The sequence below is a fragment of the Arvicola amphibius genome, chromosome 8 (assembly GCF_903992535.2).
Source record: "Arvicola amphibius chromosome 8, mArvAmp1.2, whole genome shotgun sequence".
NCBI classification, from domain to species: domain Eukaryota; kingdom Metazoa; phylum Chordata; class Mammalia; order Rodentia; family Cricetidae; genus Arvicola; species Arvicola amphibius.
The window spans coordinates 76,284,366-76,302,753 of record NC_052054.1 but is presented as its reverse complement, the minus strand read 5'-3'; the positions used below and the strand labels follow the sequence as shown (position 1 = coordinate 76,302,753).

The 18,388-nt window shown below is 42.9% G+C and overlaps 1 long non-coding RNA gene across 1 annotated transcript; it reads left to right on the top strand.

The window, feature by feature from the left end:
- Positions 1-460: 460 nt before the first annotated feature.
- On the top strand, positions 461-14,238 carry LOC119820219. The gene is made up of 3 exons (XR_005286445.1): positions 461-590; positions 3,128-3,242; positions 13,932-14,238. It is a non-coding gene; the product is annotated as an uncharacterized LOC119820219 (long non-coding RNA).
- Positions 14,239-18,388: the final 4,150 nt, after the last annotated feature.

The following is an 18,388-nucleotide window of genomic DNA, read 5'->3' as shown; positions in this document are numbered from 1 at the left end:
TCTTCAGCCAGGCAGTGGTGGTGCATGCCTTTAATCCCAGCACTCAGGAGGCAGAAGCTAGTAATCTCTGTGAGTTCAAAGCTAGCCTCGTCTATAGAGTGAATTACAAGACATCCAAAGCCATCACACAGAGAAACCCTGTCTCAAAAAACAAAAAAAAAAAGATTATTTTCAGGCTATCTATAGATATATGTAGAACATAAGTTTAGAAATGAGCCTCATATCCCAAACATCTCATCATATGTGTTCAAATTTTCTAAAATCCAGATAAACAGGTGGCTATATTTGTTACTTCAGGCAGATCTAAGTCATATGAGAAAAACAAAATCAAACTAGAGGGCAGAGAGGAGGTATCTGGGCTTCAGGCAGGCATGAAACTGACTCGTCAGCAACAGCCCAGATGCACAAAGGTCATGAAATAAAACACATGGGGACTGGATACCATAAGTGACCCTCCAGTGTGACCTGCCTACCGCTAAAACTCTTATCCAAAAAAATCAAAGGGTGGAGCTGTGATCAGACCTGCATTTCCCAAAGACATGGCTTTGGGAACCACAGAACCAGAGAGATGGTTCCACCGTCGAGAGCTGGTACTGTTCTTACAGAGGACCCAAGTTTGGGTCTCAGGACACACACTAATTGTTGTTGGTTGTCTTTTACTCTTTACTCTTTTGGGGGGCAGCACCCAGCTCCCAAATAAATACACGTAGGCTATCCTTACTTTAAAAAGTCCAGCCTTAGTTTGGCTTGTTTCTAGCCAGATTTTCTTACTTAAATTAATCTGTCCACCTTTTGCCTCTGGGTTTTTCCTTTTCTTACTTATTTATATCTTTTTTAATCTTTTTAAATTGATTTTTATTGAGCTCTACATTTTTCTCTGCTCCCCTCACTGCCTCTCCCCCCCTCTTAAGCCCTTCCCTAAGGTTCCCATGTTCCCAATTTACTCAGGAGATCTTGTCTTTTCCTACTTTACATGTAGATTAGATCTATGTAAGTCTCTCTTAGTGTCCTCATTGTATAAGTTCTCTGGGATTGTGATTTGTAGGCTGGTTTTCTTTGCTTTATGTTTAAAAACCACCTATGAGTGAGTACGTGTGATAATTGTCTTTTCTGTGCCTGGGTTACCTCACTCAAAATAATGTTTTCAAGCTCCATCCGTTTTCCTGCAAAATTCAAGATATCATTTATTTTTTTTCTGCTGTGTAGTACTCCATTGTGTAAATGTACCACATTTTCCATATCCATTCTTCAGTCGAGGGGCATTTAAATTGTTTCCAGGTTCTGGCTATGACAAACAATGCTGCTATGAACATAATTGAGCACATGACCTTGTGGCATGATTGAGCATCCTTTGGATAGATACCCAAAAGTAGTATTACTGGGTCTTGAGGAAGGTTGTATCCTAATTTTCAGAGAAATAGCCACACTGACATCCAAAGGGGCTATACCAGCTAGCATTCCCACCAGCAATGCAGGAGTGCTCCCTTTTCCCCACAACCTCTCCAGCATAAGTTGTCATCAGTGTTTTTTATCTTGGCCATTATTACAGGTGTAAGATGGAATCTCAGAGTTGTTTTGATTTGCATTTCTCTGATGACTAAGGATGTTGAACATTCCCTTAAATGTCTTTCAGCCATTTTAGATTCCTCTGTTGAGAGTTCTCTGTTTAGGTCTGTATTCCATTTTTTATTGGATTATTTGTTCTTTTGATAACCAATTTCTTGAGTTCTTTGTATATTTTGGAGATCAGACCTCTGTCTGATGTGGGGTTAGTGAAGATCTTTTCCCATTCTGTAGGCTGTTGTTTTGTCTTGTTGACCGTGTTCTTTGCTTTACAGAAGCTTTTCAGTTTCAGGAGGTCCCATTTACTGATTATTTTTCTCAGTGTCTGTGCTGCTAAGGTTATGTTTAGGAAGTGGTCTCCTGTGCCAATGTGTTCAAGTGTACTTCCCACTTTCTCTTCTATAAGGTTCAGTGTGGCTGGCTTTATGTTGAGGTCTTTGATTCATTTGAACTCGAGTTTTGTGCATATGATAGATATGGGTCTATTTTCATTCTTCTATATGTTGATATCCAGTTACGCCAGCACCACTTGTTAAATATGCTTTCTTTTTTTCCATTTGGTATTTTTTTGCTTCTTTGTCAAAAATCAGGTGTTCAAAGCTGTGTGGACTAATATCCAGGTCTTTTATTCTGTTCCAATTGTTCTCCTGTCTGTTCTTATGCCAGTACCAGGTTGTTTTCAGTACTGTAGCTCTGTAGTAGAGTTTGAAGTCAGGGATTGTGATGCCTCCAGAAATTATTTTATTGTACAGGATTTTTTTCGGCTATCCTGGATTTTTGCTTTTCCATATGAAGTTGAATATCGTTCTTTTGAAGTCTGTGAAGAATTTTTCTGGGATTTTGATGGGAATTGCATTGAGTCTTTAGATTGATTTTGATAAGATTGCAATTTTTACTATGTTAATTCTGCCAAGAGCATGGGAGATATTTCCACTTCATATGTCTTCTTTAATTTCTTTCTTCAAAGATTTAAAGTTCTTGTCGTACAAGCCTTCCACTTGTTTGGTTAGAGTTACTCCAAGATATTTTATGCTATCTGTGGCTATTGTGAAGGGTGTTGTTTCTCTGATTTCTTTCCCAGCCCTTTTATCATCTGTGTATAGAAGGGCTACTAGTTTTTTTTTTTTTTTAGTTATCTTGTATCCCGCTACATTACTGAAAGTATTGATGAGTCATAGAAGTTCATTGGTAGAATTTTTGGGATTGCTTATGTAAACTATCATATCATCAGCAAACAGTGCAAATTTGACTTCTTTTCATATTTGTATTCCCTTGATCTCCTTTTGGTGTCTTACTGCTCTAGCTAGGACCTCAAGAACTATATTGAATAGATATAGAGAGAGTGGACAACCTTGCCTTGTTCCTGATTTCAGTGGAATCACTGGGAGTTTCTCTCCATTTAGTTTGATGTTGGCTGTTGGCTTGCTGTATATTGCCTTAATTATGTTTAGGTATGTTCCTGTATCCCTGCTCTCTCCAAGACCTTTATCATGAAGGGATGTTGTATTTTGTCAAAAGCTTTTTTGGCATCTAGTGAGATGATCATGTGGTTTTTATTTTTCAGGTTTTTTTTAGGTCCTGGTAATTGCAAGAGTGGGGATTCACAAGACCAAGGAAAGGTGGGGAAGCTTGGACTGTCAATTGGAAGTACTTATCTGGTGTGCATCTACCTGTTTGAGGTAAATCCAAATTGACTTCCTGGAACTTACAAGAATTCTTTGAGTTTATGAAAAGATAAGCTTTAGACACATTCGCATTCATACTCTATATGATCTCTACTGAAATTTACATTGTAGAAACAACAGTATACTCATGTCATAAATTATTTTGGTTGAAAGCATCAACCCTCTTTCTTTTATCCAAAAAAACTGTGACAGATTGTTCTTGGTTTTGGTTCTGGTTTTTTTTTATGGGGGGGGAGGGTTGTTTGTTTGTTTTATTTTTCAAGACAGGGTTTCTCTGTAGATTTGGAGACTGTCCTGGAACTAGCTCTTGTAGACCAGGCTGGCCTCGAACTCACAGAGATCCACCTGCCTCTGCCTCTGCCTCTGCCTCCTGACTGCTGGGTTTAAAGGCGTGCGCCACCGCCATCCAGACAGATATTTTTAGGACAATGAAAAGCAGCCTTAAAATCTATAGTGAGGAAACAACCAAAGACAATCTTGAGCTTGTGGCTATGATGATAGTGGCAGTACTCCACCAGAACTAGATTAATAGCTTATCAGAATTTTATTCATTAATGTTAAGACTATGAACTTTTGGAGCTTAGTATAACAGTAGCATAATGAGGGAGAGAAATCTGGATCATGTTTCATTCTTTTTTAACTAGTTTACTTTTTTTCTTTTTTTATTAAAAATTTCCATCTCCTCCCCTCCTCCCACTTTCCTCTCCTCCCCTCCACCTATACCCCCACTCCCTCCCTCTCCAAGCCAAAGAGCCCTCAGGGTTCCCTACACTATGGTAAGTCCAAGGTCCTCCCAACTCCCCCCAGGTCCAGGAAGGTGAGCATCCAAACTGACAAGGCTCATACAGAGCCCGTCCATGCTGTAGAATCAAAGCCCATCGCCATTGTCCTTGGCTTCTCAGTCAGCCTCCACCATCAGCCACATTCAAAGAGTCCAGTTTGATCGCATGTTCCATCGGTCCCATTCTAACTGGTCTTGGTGATCTCCTGTTAGATCTGTCCCACTGTCTCAGTGGGTGAACGCACCCCTCACAGTCCTGACTTTCTTGCTCATGTTCTCCCTTCTTCTGCTCCTCATCAGGACCTTGGGAGCTCAGTCCAGTGCTCCAGTGTTGGTCTCTGTCTCTATCTCCATCCATCACCAGATGAAAGTTCTATGGTAATATGCAAGATAATCATCAGTGTGGCTATGGGACAAGGCCAGTTCAGGCACTCTTTCCACTGCTGCCCAATAAACAAGCTGGGGAAATCTCCTTAGATCCCTGGGAACCTGTCTAAAATGCCTCCCGTAATTAAGATATATACTTCCCTGCTCGCCCAACCACCCCTCCTCCATCCCAACCAATCCATTCCCTCAAGGTCTCCCCATCCTCTCCTTCTTTCTTCTCTCCCCACATCTCCCTTTATCCCCACCTCACCCCCACCCCCTTTCTCCCAACCCCTGCCCGGCAATTTTGTCCATTTCCAATATGCAGGATGATAATGTTTTTCTTTGGGTTCACCTTCTCATTAGCTTCTCTAGGCTCACGAATTATAGGCTCTATGTCCTTTATTTATGACTAGAAACCAATTATGAGTGAGTACATCCCATTTTCATCTTTTTGGGTCTGGGTTACCTCACTCAGAATAGTGTTTTCTATTTCCATCCATTTGCATGCAAAATTCAAGATGTCATTGTTTTTTACCACTGAGTAGTACTCTAATATGTTTATATTCCACACCTTCTTCATCCATTCTTCCATTGAAGGGCATCTAGGTTGTTTCCAGGTTCTGGCTATTACAAATAATGCTGCTGTGAACATAGTTGAACAAATGCTTTTGTAATATGATAGGGCATCTCTTGGGTATATTTCCAAGAGTGGAATTGCTGGGTCCTGAGGTAGGTTGACTCCCAGTTTCCTGAGAAACTGCCACACTGATTTCCAACGTGGTTGCACAAGTTTGCATTCCCACCAACAATGGATGAGTGTTCCCCTTACTCCACATCCTCTCCAGCATAGGGTATCATTGGTGTTTTTGATTTTAGCCATTCTGAGAGGTGTAAGATGGTATCTTAGAGTTGTTTTGATTTGCATTTCCCTAATCGCTAAGGAGGTTGAGCATGACTTTAAGTGTCTTTTGGCCATTCGAACTTCTTCTGTTAAGAATTCTCTGTTCAGTTCAATGCCCCATTTTTAAATTGGGTTAATTAGCCTTTTAAAGTCTAGTTTCTTGATTCTTTGTATATTTTGGAGATCAAACCTTTGTCTGATGTGGGGTTGATGAAGATCTTCTCCCAGTCAGTAGGTTACCTATTTGTCTTAATGACAGTGTCCTTTGCTTTACAGAAGCTTCTCAGTTTCAGAAGGTCCCATTTATTCATTGTTGCTCTTATTGTCTGTGCTACTGGGCTTCTACATTAGAAGTGGTCTCCTGTGCCCATGTGTTGTAGACTACTTCCCACTTTCTCTTCTATCCAATTCAGTGTGATCAGATTAATATTGAGGTCTTTAATCCATTTGGACTTGAGTTTTGTGCATGGTGATAGAAATGGATCTACTTTCATTCTTCTACAGGTTGACATCCAGTTATGCCAGCACCATTTGTTAAAGATGCTTTCTTTCTTCCATTGTGTGCTTTTAGCTCCTTTGTTGAAAATCAGGTGTTCATAGGTTTGTGGGTTAATATCTGGGTCTTTGATTCGATTCCATTGGTCAACATCCTGTTTTTGTGCCAATACCAAGCTGTTTTCATTACTGTGGCTCTGTAACAGAGTTTGAAGTCAGGGATAGTAATGCCACCGGAAGTACTTTTATTGTATAGGATTGTTTTGGCTATCCTGGGTTTTTTGTTTTTCCATATAAAGTTGATTACTGTCCTCTCAAGGTCTGTGAGGAATTGTGTTGGGATTTTGATGGGGATTGCGTTGAATCTCTAGACTGCCTGTGGTGGATCATGTTTCGTTCTTTTAAACGTCTCAGATCACTTGCCTTTGCCACCACTTAAGCTTTTTCATCCTTAGACTTTCATAACATGCATTTGCACACCTCATAACGTGCATTTGCACACTTTCATAACATGCATTTGCACACCTTCATAACGTGCATTTTCACACTTTCATAACGTACATTTGCACATCTTCATAACGTGCATTTGCACACCTTCATAACATGTGTTTGCATACCATCATAACGTGCGTTTGCACACCTTCATAATGTGCATTTGCACACCTTCATAACGTGTGCTTGCGCACTTGCCTAACGTGCACTTGCACACTTTCATAACGTGCATTTGCACACCTTCATAACGTGCATTTTCACACTTTCATAACATGTGTTTGCACACCTTCATAACATGCATTTTCAAACCCTCATAACATGCATTTTCACACCTTCATAACATGCATTTGCATACCTTTAAACACCTTCTTAGACCCTAAAATGTTCTTAGATGCTCATCTCTTAAGTTTTACTATCTTTACATATGTGACCCTCAAAGCACCTGTTCCTTCCCATCATCATGGGAGTCACTTTAACACTCAGACAACACAGGTGGCTGATTACTGAGGGCAGTCACTGCAAAGTCAGTTCCTTTAAATGAAGGAATAGTAAGAAGCTGCACTGAAATTTGTGAGTTTATCTCTCTTTTCTGATCTGGTAATGAGGTAGAAGTGTCTAGACTTAGTATTAGCTCTAGGAGACTTAAGCCTGTGATCTTAATTTTACAGAGAGAACTGAGAAGGCAGCTGAGGACCTGGTTGCAGCTGCCAAACTGGCAAAGCTACCACTAGCCAAGTTCATCAAACAGTGTCAGAGTTCTGAGATGGATAAATTTTACCTGACTTAGCAACTGAAAGTGAGAGAGACTTGCTTGGTGACCTAGATATTGAGGTTTATGGTGGGGTTAATATAATGGTTTAAATAAAGTGGCACAGTTCCCCAGGGTGGCAGCAGGCCACAAGGGATGGCAGATCATAGTGGGCCACTATGGGTGACCTGAGGTCACAGCGGTGGCCCTGGATGTGTGAGAGACAGATAGACATGCCATGCAAAGAAAGTGGGTATAGTTTATCTGGTGGGTTATGGAAGGGAAGGGGAAGGGAGGGAAAGAGAGAAAGAGAGAGAGAGAGAGAGAGAGAGAGAGAGAGAGAGAGAGAGAGAAATAGAGAGAAATAGAGAAATAGAGAGAGAGAAAAATAGAGAGAGAAACAGAGAGAGAGAGAAATAGAGAGAGAGAGAGACAGGGAGGGAGGGAGGGGGAGGAGAAAAAGCAGCAGTCACCTCTTCCAAAGAGAGATGGAGAGAGAGAGAAAGCCCACTCAAATGGAAGATCTGCTTGCCCTGGCGAAAGGAGGGGGAGTAGGAAGGGCTTGTCTCTTAAAGGGAAAGGACAGACCATACATTCCCACTGACCCTCAGAGAACTGTGTCGTTTTATCTAAACCATTACATTGGTGCCAGTCAGGCTCTCTCCACGTTCTCTCCCTCCCATAGGTGGGCTGGCTGAGGACATGTGGAACCCTGGGTCTCCACAACAGGACCACGTTCTATCTGCCTGGCTGCCGACCCACACACACACCAGCTGCTTCAATTGGTGAGTTTTCCCCTTCCAGTCAGCTTAACTATTTCTCCAAACTCAAAGCCTGATCGTTGAGCTCCTGGCAACCCTCTGGTGTTCCTAGAAACAGGGGTAAAGGCCCCAACCATAGCCTCCACAGCTATGGTTGAGCCCTTCACTGACATTCATCTCTAATTGCTTCCCATAGCTAAAATCGTGACCTGACCACCCAGGGTGGTCGTCCTGCGCTAACACTGCATGCGCTGAGCGGTACATTTGCTTTGGGACCCAGGATCCCTCAGATTTTTTGTTTGTTTGTTTGTTTTTCTTTTGGACCACTGGTAAGTGGTCCCTGCTGTGAGAAACCACCTGGGGTGGCCTCTAAGCTCTGATTTCCGAGTCGCCCAGATCGGAGCCAACCAGGCTTCATTAACACCCTATAGAGAGATGTTCTCCTACAGACCTTGAGGCGTTTGCTGTTTTCGTGGGTTTCCACATTTTCAGCTATGGAAAATAAACCCTCAAACTATCCACCCTCCTGTAAATGCTCTGCCAGTGTCCTGCTGATTCTGCTTTTCCTTTCTTAGGGCAGCTCCTTTCCCACATATCTACAAATGTTCTTTTTCTCTCACTCCCATTCCTTCTGTTCTATCCTTGCCACCACTACCGCTGGTCCAGCAGAAACTGACAAGATTAGTTGGATGCATGAGGCAACTGTTTTCAGTTCTAGTCTTTGCTCCCCACTAAGGCTTGTGGCGTCGTGACTTGTAGCATGGCAGCTCGGTGACAGGGCAGATCACAGTACTGAGTAATTTTCCTTTCTACTTCATGTATAAAAGAATGTGTGAATGGTGTGGCCACATGGGTGTAATTCTGTTCTAAACATATGGTCTACACAGCCTCTATGTCTCTTTTATTATTATATAAAACTCCTGAAGCTCAAAAAAACATGGCTTCTCCATACAACATATGACCACCACCATTTTAACTGAGGTCAGGTGACCTCACCACCATCTTAACTGAGGGCCAGGTCAGGTGGCCAAGCACCACCATCTTTAGTGAGGTATTTCCTGCCTGGTCCCCCAGTGCTGACTCTGTTACATGTGTGTTTTGTACAGTAGCATGCTCTTGGTAGTGCCCACCAAGAACATCCACTTTGCCCAATTCCTGTTTAATGTGTTTGTGTGTGTGTGTATATGTGTGTGTGCATACATGTGACTTAAATGCACGTGTGTTTACTGTTAAATGTTATAATTGTCTGCCCATTATATCTCATTCCAGACTACAAAGCAAAGTCTCATGTTTTAAATTGGTATATACTTCTAAATCTCTTACAGAAATACTATATATTTGCCGGGCGGTGGTGGCGCACGCCTTTAATCCCAGCACTTGGGAGGCAGAGGCAGGCGGATCTCTGTGAGTTGGAGACCAGCCTGGTCTACAAGAGCTAGTTCCAGGACAGGCTCTAAAGCCACAGAGAAACCCTGTCTCGAAAAACCAAAAAAAAAAAAAAATACTATATATTTAATCCAACCCTGATTTAAAATATATTAAGCTGTTCTCTACTATTGTCAGACCTACTGTTAAGCTTCTATCGCAAGTAGTTTTTTCTTCTTTCTGCCTTTACAAGCGTAAATCTTACTTATTGAAAGCCAGTACAGTCAATCTTGGACCCAGCTTTCCAGGCAGATTCTAAACTGTAGTTATAACTCATCTATACCCAGCAAACAGCTCTCAACTGCTCAGAGATCTGGGAAATACAGCATTTAAGTATTTAATTATTAAAAGACTTTTCATAACAAAAAGAGACAGGTTGGCTCCTAGCAGCAGCGCTCTACTTCCTCCAAAGAAGACAGAAGACAAATGGGCACAGAACAACGTCCATCTGTAATTTGCTTCAACTGCCAAGCGCTGACCACTGGAAAAAACTGCCTTTCATCTAAACTAAAGATCTCCAGACAGTGGACAGAATCACTGAAATTGATAGCCTAGCTGCTCAGGTCAAGCTAGGCTTGTCTTCCTACAGATTTCTTAGCCCACGGGATCTTCTGGAGCCTGGCAGGCCCTGTGCTAAACAGCAAAAGGCAAATACGACCCTCAGTGACCATGGAGGACCCTGAGGAGTAAGTCTAAATGCCAACCAAGTAAGTTCTCTGTTGTTTTTTAATCAATAACTCAAGTAAAAATTTTATCCTATTCAAAGTTCTTTGATGCAGTTTGGCAGCTGAGAGGTTTTGTCGGTTTAAAAGGACAAACTCACCAAACAAATTTCAATAAGCTTCAAGTTAACAAAATTCTCTCTCATGCTCCTTTCATAGTCTTAATGATACTTTTCATGGTGCAAAAATATCCGTCACAGTCATTCTAATATAAATATGCTGCTGTTTGAAACCTATGTTTTCACAAACCCAAAACATTCTTGTGAGTTCAGGGAGCCAAATTAAAGGATCCACCTTAAACAGGTCAGATACATTCCTCTCAATTCTCTGGCCCTAAAATTTTTTTTCTTTCTAAACTTAACTTTGTCCTCTGTTCTGCCAATAACTTAAACAGGTGTAAGAGACACCAGACATTTCCATACCACAAACACCAGACAGGAGTAAAGAGACTAGGTACCCCAGGATATGACCAGCACCCAGCTTTCTCAGGTTCCCACCAAGACACAAATAAGCAGGAAGCAGCCTTAAGAATCTGCTGTCCCAATTCCTTTACCCTGTTGTGCCTAACTTCCTGTCTTTTTATTATTAAAAAAAGAGAGATGGGAATGTAATGGTCTGTTCTGTCCCTTTAAGAGACAAGCCCTGCCCTCTCCTCCCTCCTTCCGCTTCAGTGGGTTTTCTCCCTCTCTCTTTAGAAGAGGTGGCCTCTGCCTTTTCTCCCCCCCCCCTTTCTCCTTTCTCTCTGTGTCTCTCTCCCTCTCTCTCTGTTTCTCCCTCCCCCACCCTTCCCCTTCCCTTCCATAACCCACTAAGTAAACTATACCCACTTTTTCTGCATGGCATGTGTATCCATCTCCCACCTGCTGAGGGCCACTACCACGACCTCAGGTCACCCACAGTGGCTCGTTGTGTGCTGTGTGGCTCCTGCCTGGGACCCACCACCCCTGGGGAACTGTGTCACTTTATCTAAACCATTACAGTTAAGCCCACTAAACCACTCAGGGTTCAGAAAGATCACTATAGCAGGCGAAAACTGGCTAAGATATCTGAGGGTAAATAAAATAAATTAACTCATTTAAGTCTTTTTATCGTGTCTCATTTATTCTTCCTATGCTTTCTCTAATTCACTCTTCCTATTTGCTGTTCTTTCGCTCTTCTCTTGCCAGTTCCTCTTCATTATTGATTGTTCTGCCCATCCCACATGGTTTCCCATTTATATACTCACACAGATAGTTAACAAGCATGCATTTCACAGGATCACAAAAAAAAAATGGGTGAATCTGGCAAGGAGGGCCCTTGCGTCTCAGAGGGAGCATGGCTGTGAAGCTCCCCAGCAGTTACTGGGAGGATTAATTAAGAATCAATACAATATTCTAAGAAGTTTCCGTGCACTAACTACATTTCTTAAGTGTAACTAGTTAGGTTAGAAGTTTGTGATAGAAAAATGCAGCATTGGTAACCATGGTAACCCACGGGCCTGGGAGGAAGCTAAAAGTGTTTGATTTGCATCAGGTCTAGCTAGCTGAGTTAAAGGGAATTTCTTTGGAGACTTTGCTTGTGGCTCCAGCATTGCCAAGGCTAGCTCTACACCCTTGACTCAAGCAATCCTCATACTTCAGTCTCCCAAACAGCTGGGCATGCAAGCATGATCCACCATTCACACAGCCCAACATGGATGCCCAAACCCCCTTCTTGGGGTTTGAAACGTGGTCTCATCATGAAGTTCTGACTTTCCTAGAACCCATTATGTAGACCAGGCTGACTTCAAATCTGTGGTGATACTCCTGCCTCTGCCTCCCAAGTGCTGGGATTTCAAGGGTGAATTACCATACCTGACCCAACATTGACATCTTTAATAACAGTCATACCAAAAATGGCCTTACTGTGGCACCATGAGTCATTGCTACCTAGATGGTTGCCAAGGCATGGTGTAAACTGGCTCCCATTCCAAAGACAAAGACTCTGTTAGCAAGAGAAGCTAAGACTTTTGTACAAGGCCACGAGCAAGCAGGTAGCAGAAGCGAAGCTGTCTTCCTACTTCACAGTGGAATGGTAGACAGGACACCTCCTTTACTCTGGCACTTGTCGGGACTGTAGGAAGAGAAGGCCCTTATGTACTGCCCCTGTACAGGCTGTGGCTGATGGAACGTGGAAGAGGGAGCAGTCTTGGCTTGCAGCCACGACGGTTGGCATTCTTTCATGCATTGCTTTCATGCCTGCCTTTGGAGACACAAACACTGGATAAAGCAGGTGTGAACCCGAAAGTGCCTAAGGAATTCTGAAACTATGATTAACATCTACCTCCTCCCCCAAGCAATCTGCTTCAGGGTCAGGTGGCTGTAGCTGACAGGGCCCAGATTACCACCCCTACCCACCCTCTCACTCCCTGCCTTTCAGTATTTTGCCCCTTTGTCCAATCCACTGCCCCACAGGCCAATACCCTTCATCTGTCCTCACACAGTAGCCCTTATTAAATGCAATGGGTCACCCACAAAGCAAAAAGATAAAGTCAGAGATGTGGGAAGAAGAAGGGACTCAGTGGGATAGGAATAAAGCTAAGAGAGAATAGAGAATATTATTTTGAGTGTGTGCATGCATACACACATATGAAATTTTTTTAAAAAATGAAATAAATAATTTTTGCAATTCGATAGTACTATCTTGGGGTAGGAACTTTGAAGATTGTAGCATCATATTGCAATGTCAAAAGGTTGGATTTGTGACTTGGCAAAAAGACTCAGTGGGTGCCTGCTGCCCAGCCTGGTGACCTGCATCTGACCCCCAATTCCCACATAGTAGAAGGAGAGAACTGACTCCCACAAATTATCTGCTGATCTGAACACATGCCCCCATAAATATAAATAAATAATAAATAATAAATAAATAAATAATGAACAATAAATAAATAGATAAATAAATAATGAACAATAAATAAATAAATAATAAATAATAATGATAAATAATAAATAAATAAATGTTAAAGTTATATTTATTCTTTTTATTTTTAAATGTAATTTTAAAGTTGTATTTATGCTTTTTATTTTATTTTATATGTGTGTAAGTTTTTGCCTGCATGTGCATGCCTGGTGACCTCAGAGCCTAGAAGAGGGCGCCAAATCCCCAGCAACCCAAGTTAAGGACGATTGTGAGCCACCATGTGGATAATGAATATTGGGGAGGTCGCGCAAAGATGGGGACAGACTACCAAAGTCTAATAAAGCAAACTTTATTCCAGAAATCAGAATCCAGGAAAAAATAAAATAAAAAAATCTCCATGGGGCACAAAAAGCATATCAGCTAGCAGAGACAACAGCCAGAGATGGATTTTTGTAAGGTTGTGGCAAAGGCCGGTTTCTGAACCCACCTTTTTATAGTAGGGGCACCAAGCATTGGGTCTGAACAAAGGAACTTTTACATTCTCAAGGTAAAACTCAGACACAGACTGCCTTACTTTACAGTCTCCATTAACAGAGTCTTTCAGTTAAACCAGTGTTTGTACTTACTGTTGTCTTAGTACTTCCAGGTGGTGTTTACTGAAGCCTTGTGTGCTCTCCCCCTTTGATGCTGCCAGTTTCACATAGCAGAGATAATGCATAACCCAGAGGTCATATATCTATCTCCTAAAAGCTGACTCAGCTCATACCCGTGGGCTAGCTCTCAGTGTGCAGAGAGATGCTTTGGCCTTGTGAATAGAGCTATGGGTTGTAAAGTGGAGTAACCCACTGTTAATAGTTAATCCTTAAGCTACTGAGAAAGCTGCTGATAGTCTGTTCTCATTTTCCTAGGCTTACAACTTTATATTTCTTTATTTCTACATTCCTATTTCTGAAATCTACATTTATGTATTCTTATTCTTGGACCCTTCACTGAAAACCAAACCTGGATCCTCTGGAAAATCAGCAAGTGGCCTTAACCACTGTGCTACTCTCCAGCACCACAAAATGAAATATTTCAAAATAACAAACAAACAAAACACGGTTTGGTTTCAGGTCCCAGTCGCCCTTCCGCTGTTGCAAGCCCCAGCAGCTCGAGGTCTGGCTCAATTGCGTGAAGGTTTCCCAGGAAGCTGCAGACTCGGGGAACAGTTCAGTCTGCGTGACCCCCTGCTGACTGGAGTGTCTTCGAGTGCAAGTCACCCCTAGGAAGACCCCAGGAAGTCTCTCCTTTATGTACTCATATGTCTTGAGGTTTCTCAAACCACATTTCATGAACCACTGAATATTCAAGAGAACTGAATTGGAAATCTGTACAAAAATTAGTCTATAACATGTGTCTTGACATACAATCTTCTACTCATCATCCTTGACATCTACCTCTCGGAATTTACGTGTTCTGTTTCACAAGAATTAAGTATTTTATATACACTGGTTGTGCCATGCAGTAAAGAGCACACACAAGAAAAGACATAATTCTGCAATCCCACTCCTGGTATATATCCAAAGAAAATCAAATCTATCCACTGACAATGCCTCCGCCCTCCTGTGTTCAGTACAGCACCATGTACAATAAATAAGAAATTGAAATAACCTTCATGGCCACCAGCCAATGAATTCATAAGGAAATGTGATTGCTATGCACTGTAGAGTACTATTCAGCCACCACCACCAAGAAGGAAACCCCGCCGATTGTGGTAGTGATGAAGGCCAGGGTACTCTCTATCTAAATCATAACAAGCAATTACTGCAGATCTGCTCGCTCTGACATGACTGCCTGACACCCACCCCTCTCATTTTACAGCTGACAAACTGAGACACAGGATATGGTAGGACTTTCTGAGGACCGCGCAGGCACGGTGACGGTCCAAACACAGTGTTCCGCAAGATCACAGTCACATTGACATTTTGTTTGTTTGTTTCTGTTTGTTTGCAAGACAGGGTCTCACTGTGTAGCCCTGGCTGTTTTGGAGCTCACTATGTAGAGCAGGCTTGACTCAAACTCACAGAGATCCGCCTACCTCTGCCTCTCTGGTGCTGGGATTAAAGGTGTTTGCCACACCAGCTTGGCTAGGCGTTTATATTTTTAATTAGATTTATCTATTTAATTATTTATTTATTTGTGTGTGCGTGTACATGTTAGGATTTACATGGAAAATGCCCTTACCTCAAAAAAGAAGTGTGTGATGGTGGCGGGGGAGGACAAAGCTTGCTTGTAGGGGAGCTTGGCTTCCAGCTAGTGGCACTATTTTGGAAGGTCCTAGAAACTTCAGCAAACATGGTGCACAGATGCAGATTCAGGCAAATACACAGTTTCATACACATGCAATAGAAACAAAGAGATAATCAAAGAGCAGGATAAGGTGCAGGGGCTTCTGGGTGAGATGCTGCCCACGGAAGGCACTAGATGGAACTCGAGTCTCAAGACGTCTTCTTGGCACAGCCAATTACCTTCAGAGCTAAAGAGGATACGCCTGGGGAACCATCCAGAGGGCTACAGGTTGCTAGAACACTCAAGGCTGTTTGAACCAACATGTGTGTTCCACAGCTAAAAGTAAGAGTCGCTTAAAAGGAGTTCGCCTCTCTTGCTCTTTCTTCTGACAAACCAAGTGTATTCATGGTACAGGGCAGCCTTGGGTAGAGCCTCATTGCAATGGCTTAGCTAAAAGCTGTGGTATCGTTCCTGGAGGGGGAGGGGCGCAGCAGGCAGCAGGCCACAAGGGACAGCCCGCTATTGATGAGGGAGAGACAGAGCTGGATAGGCATACCACGCAGAGTGAGTCTGGATATCGCTTATTCAGTAAAAGGTAAGGGGGAGAGAGAGAGAGAAAGGAGGGGGATAGAAGAAATCACGGCCACCTTATCCAAAGAGAGACTGGGCAGAGAAAGCGCAGGCTGGAAGCCCGTGGAAGATCCGCAGCGGGGCTTGTCTCTTAAAGGGATAGGACACTCATGACCTACTATGATATCAAGTCCTCCCCTGGACTTGCTCATGTTTTGAATGTTCTGATCTTATGGAGTTTTTTTTTTTTTAAGATTACTAATTTATTTTCATTTAAGGTGTACGAGTATTTTGCCTGAATATATACATGTATACTACTTGCATCATTGCCCTTGGAGGCCAGCAGAGGGCACTGGATCCCTTGGGACTAGGATTATAGATGATTTTGAGTCACCACATGGATGTTGGGAATTGAACCTAGGCGTGGTCTCATGGTCCGCTGCCCACTGTAGCCACTTGGGGACCTGCAGCATTTTACTTAATTCATTACAGCCTTTATTCAAGCTTAAGCTTGGACTCTCTGTCTCTCCGAGAGCAGAGAGTTTGGGATATTTGGGATAGGGTTTTTTTTTTTTTTAATCATAGTAGAGGTTGGGGTGAGAGGATTTCCAGGGTTCAGGACCCTGATTGGCTTACATTTGTCTAGAGAAGTTGGCAAAGGGGGAATAAGTGAGACCTGGGCTCAGGGATATCTGGTGAGCTTATATAATCTTATATAATGGTGGGAATAGCAGGTACTTCCCTTTAGATGCCGGCCCTCCCTGGGTTGGCTATTTTTGAAGAACATGAAGCCATTAGGCATAGGGTTTTGGTCCTAGCTGTTATGCCCAGATTGCAGAGTCTCCCAAAAATGAAAAAGGAGACCAAGTCCCGTATGTAAAAGCAAAGAGTCTTTATTCAAGTTCAAACTAGGACTCGCCATGTGTCCACTGCATTGTGGAACAATCAGAGAGCTTTGAGCGGATCTCTGTGAGTTCGAGACCAGCCTGGTCTACAAGAGCTAGTTCCAGGACAGGCTCCAAAGCTACAGAGAAACCCTGTCTCGAAAAACAAAAAAAAAAAAAAAACAAAAAAAAAAAAAAAAAGGAAAAGACAAGACGGGTCCTGGGTTTTGGCACCAGACGAATGAGAGAAATAAAACAGGAAGGACATGACTGCTCCTAGGTATGGTGGAGGAGAAAGTTTATTGTAGGTAAAAGGGAGAGCACAGCCAGAGGCAGGGACATCTGGGAGACTCTAGACTGAGCCGGGTCATGTGAGGAGAAGGGGGAGGGAAAGGGGAGCACCAGACTAAGAGACCAGGAGGGTAAAGGGTTGGCGAAAGGGGGCAGGTAACCAAAATGGCTGGATTATATAAGGAAGGGCACCCAGCCCTGGGCTAGAGACCTTTAGGGGAGGGGGAAGGGTATGCCAGCCATATCTATGACAGGTGTAGGGCCCAGGGCAGCCTGGCCACACATGGGGCCCAGGCCACACAGCCGCCATGGCAGGCAGCACTGGGTTCCAGGAAAAACCATAAGTTAACACCACCCAGGGAGGGCCAGCATCTAAAGAGAAGTACCTGATGTTCCCACCATTAGATAAGATTAGATAAGCTCACCAGATATCCCCAAGCCCAGAAGTCACCTATTCCCCTTTTGCCAACATCCCTAGACAAATGTAAGCCAATCAGGGTCATGAACCCTGGAAATCCCCTCACCCCAACCTCTACTATGATTAAAAAAAAAAACAACTCTATACCAAATATCCCAAACACTCTCTGCTCTCAGAGAGACAGAGTCCAAACTTAAGCTTGAATAAATGCTGTAATGGATGAAGTAAAATGCGGGCAGCGAGCCATGAGACCGTGCCCGCAGGTCCCTGAAGTGGCAGCAGGCAGCAGGCCATGAGACCACGCAGGAAGTGGGTCCTGAGACCACAGAAGGCCACGAAGGCAGCTGGGTCTCAGGCAGGAAGCCATGTGGCAGTTGAGAGACCAAGACAGATAGGCACACCATGGAGAGTAAAATTGGATATTTATTTAGTGGGTTATGGAAGGGAAGGGAAGAAGGGAGAAGAGCAGAGCCAGACACACACACAGAGAGAGAGAGAGAGAGAGAGAGGAGAGAGAGAGGAGAGAGAGAGAGAGAGAGAGAGAGAGAGAGAGAAAGAGAGACAGAAAGAGAGACAGAAAGAGAGAGAAACGGGGAAGGGAGAAGTGGGGAGAAGGGAGAGACAGAAGCTGCCTCTTCAAGAGAAAGACAGAAAGGAAGGGAAGCTTGCCTAAGTAGACAGGGGTGGGGGAATGGGCATGGCTTTTCTCTTAAAGGGACAGTAAAGATCATTACATTCCTATCTCTTTTTTTATAATAAAAAGGCAGAAGGTTAGGCACAACAGGTTAAAGGAATTGGGGCAGTGGATTATCAAAACTGCTTCCTGTTTATTTGTGGGTGTCATCTTTGGAGGGGAACCTGAGAAAGCTGGGTGCTGGACCAGAGTAGCTTATCTCTTTGCTTCTGTCCAGTGTTTGCTGTATGGAAATATCTGGTGTCTCTTATACATGTTTAAGGTATTGGCAGAACAGAGGAACAAGTTAAGTTAAAGAAAAATAAATTTTTAGGACCAGGGAATTGAGAGGGGTGTATCTGACCTGTTTAAGGTGGATCCTTTAATTCAGCTCCCTGGAACTCACAAAAATTATAACTTTCAGGTATATATCTTAATAACTTGTATTTGTATTTTACTGAAATT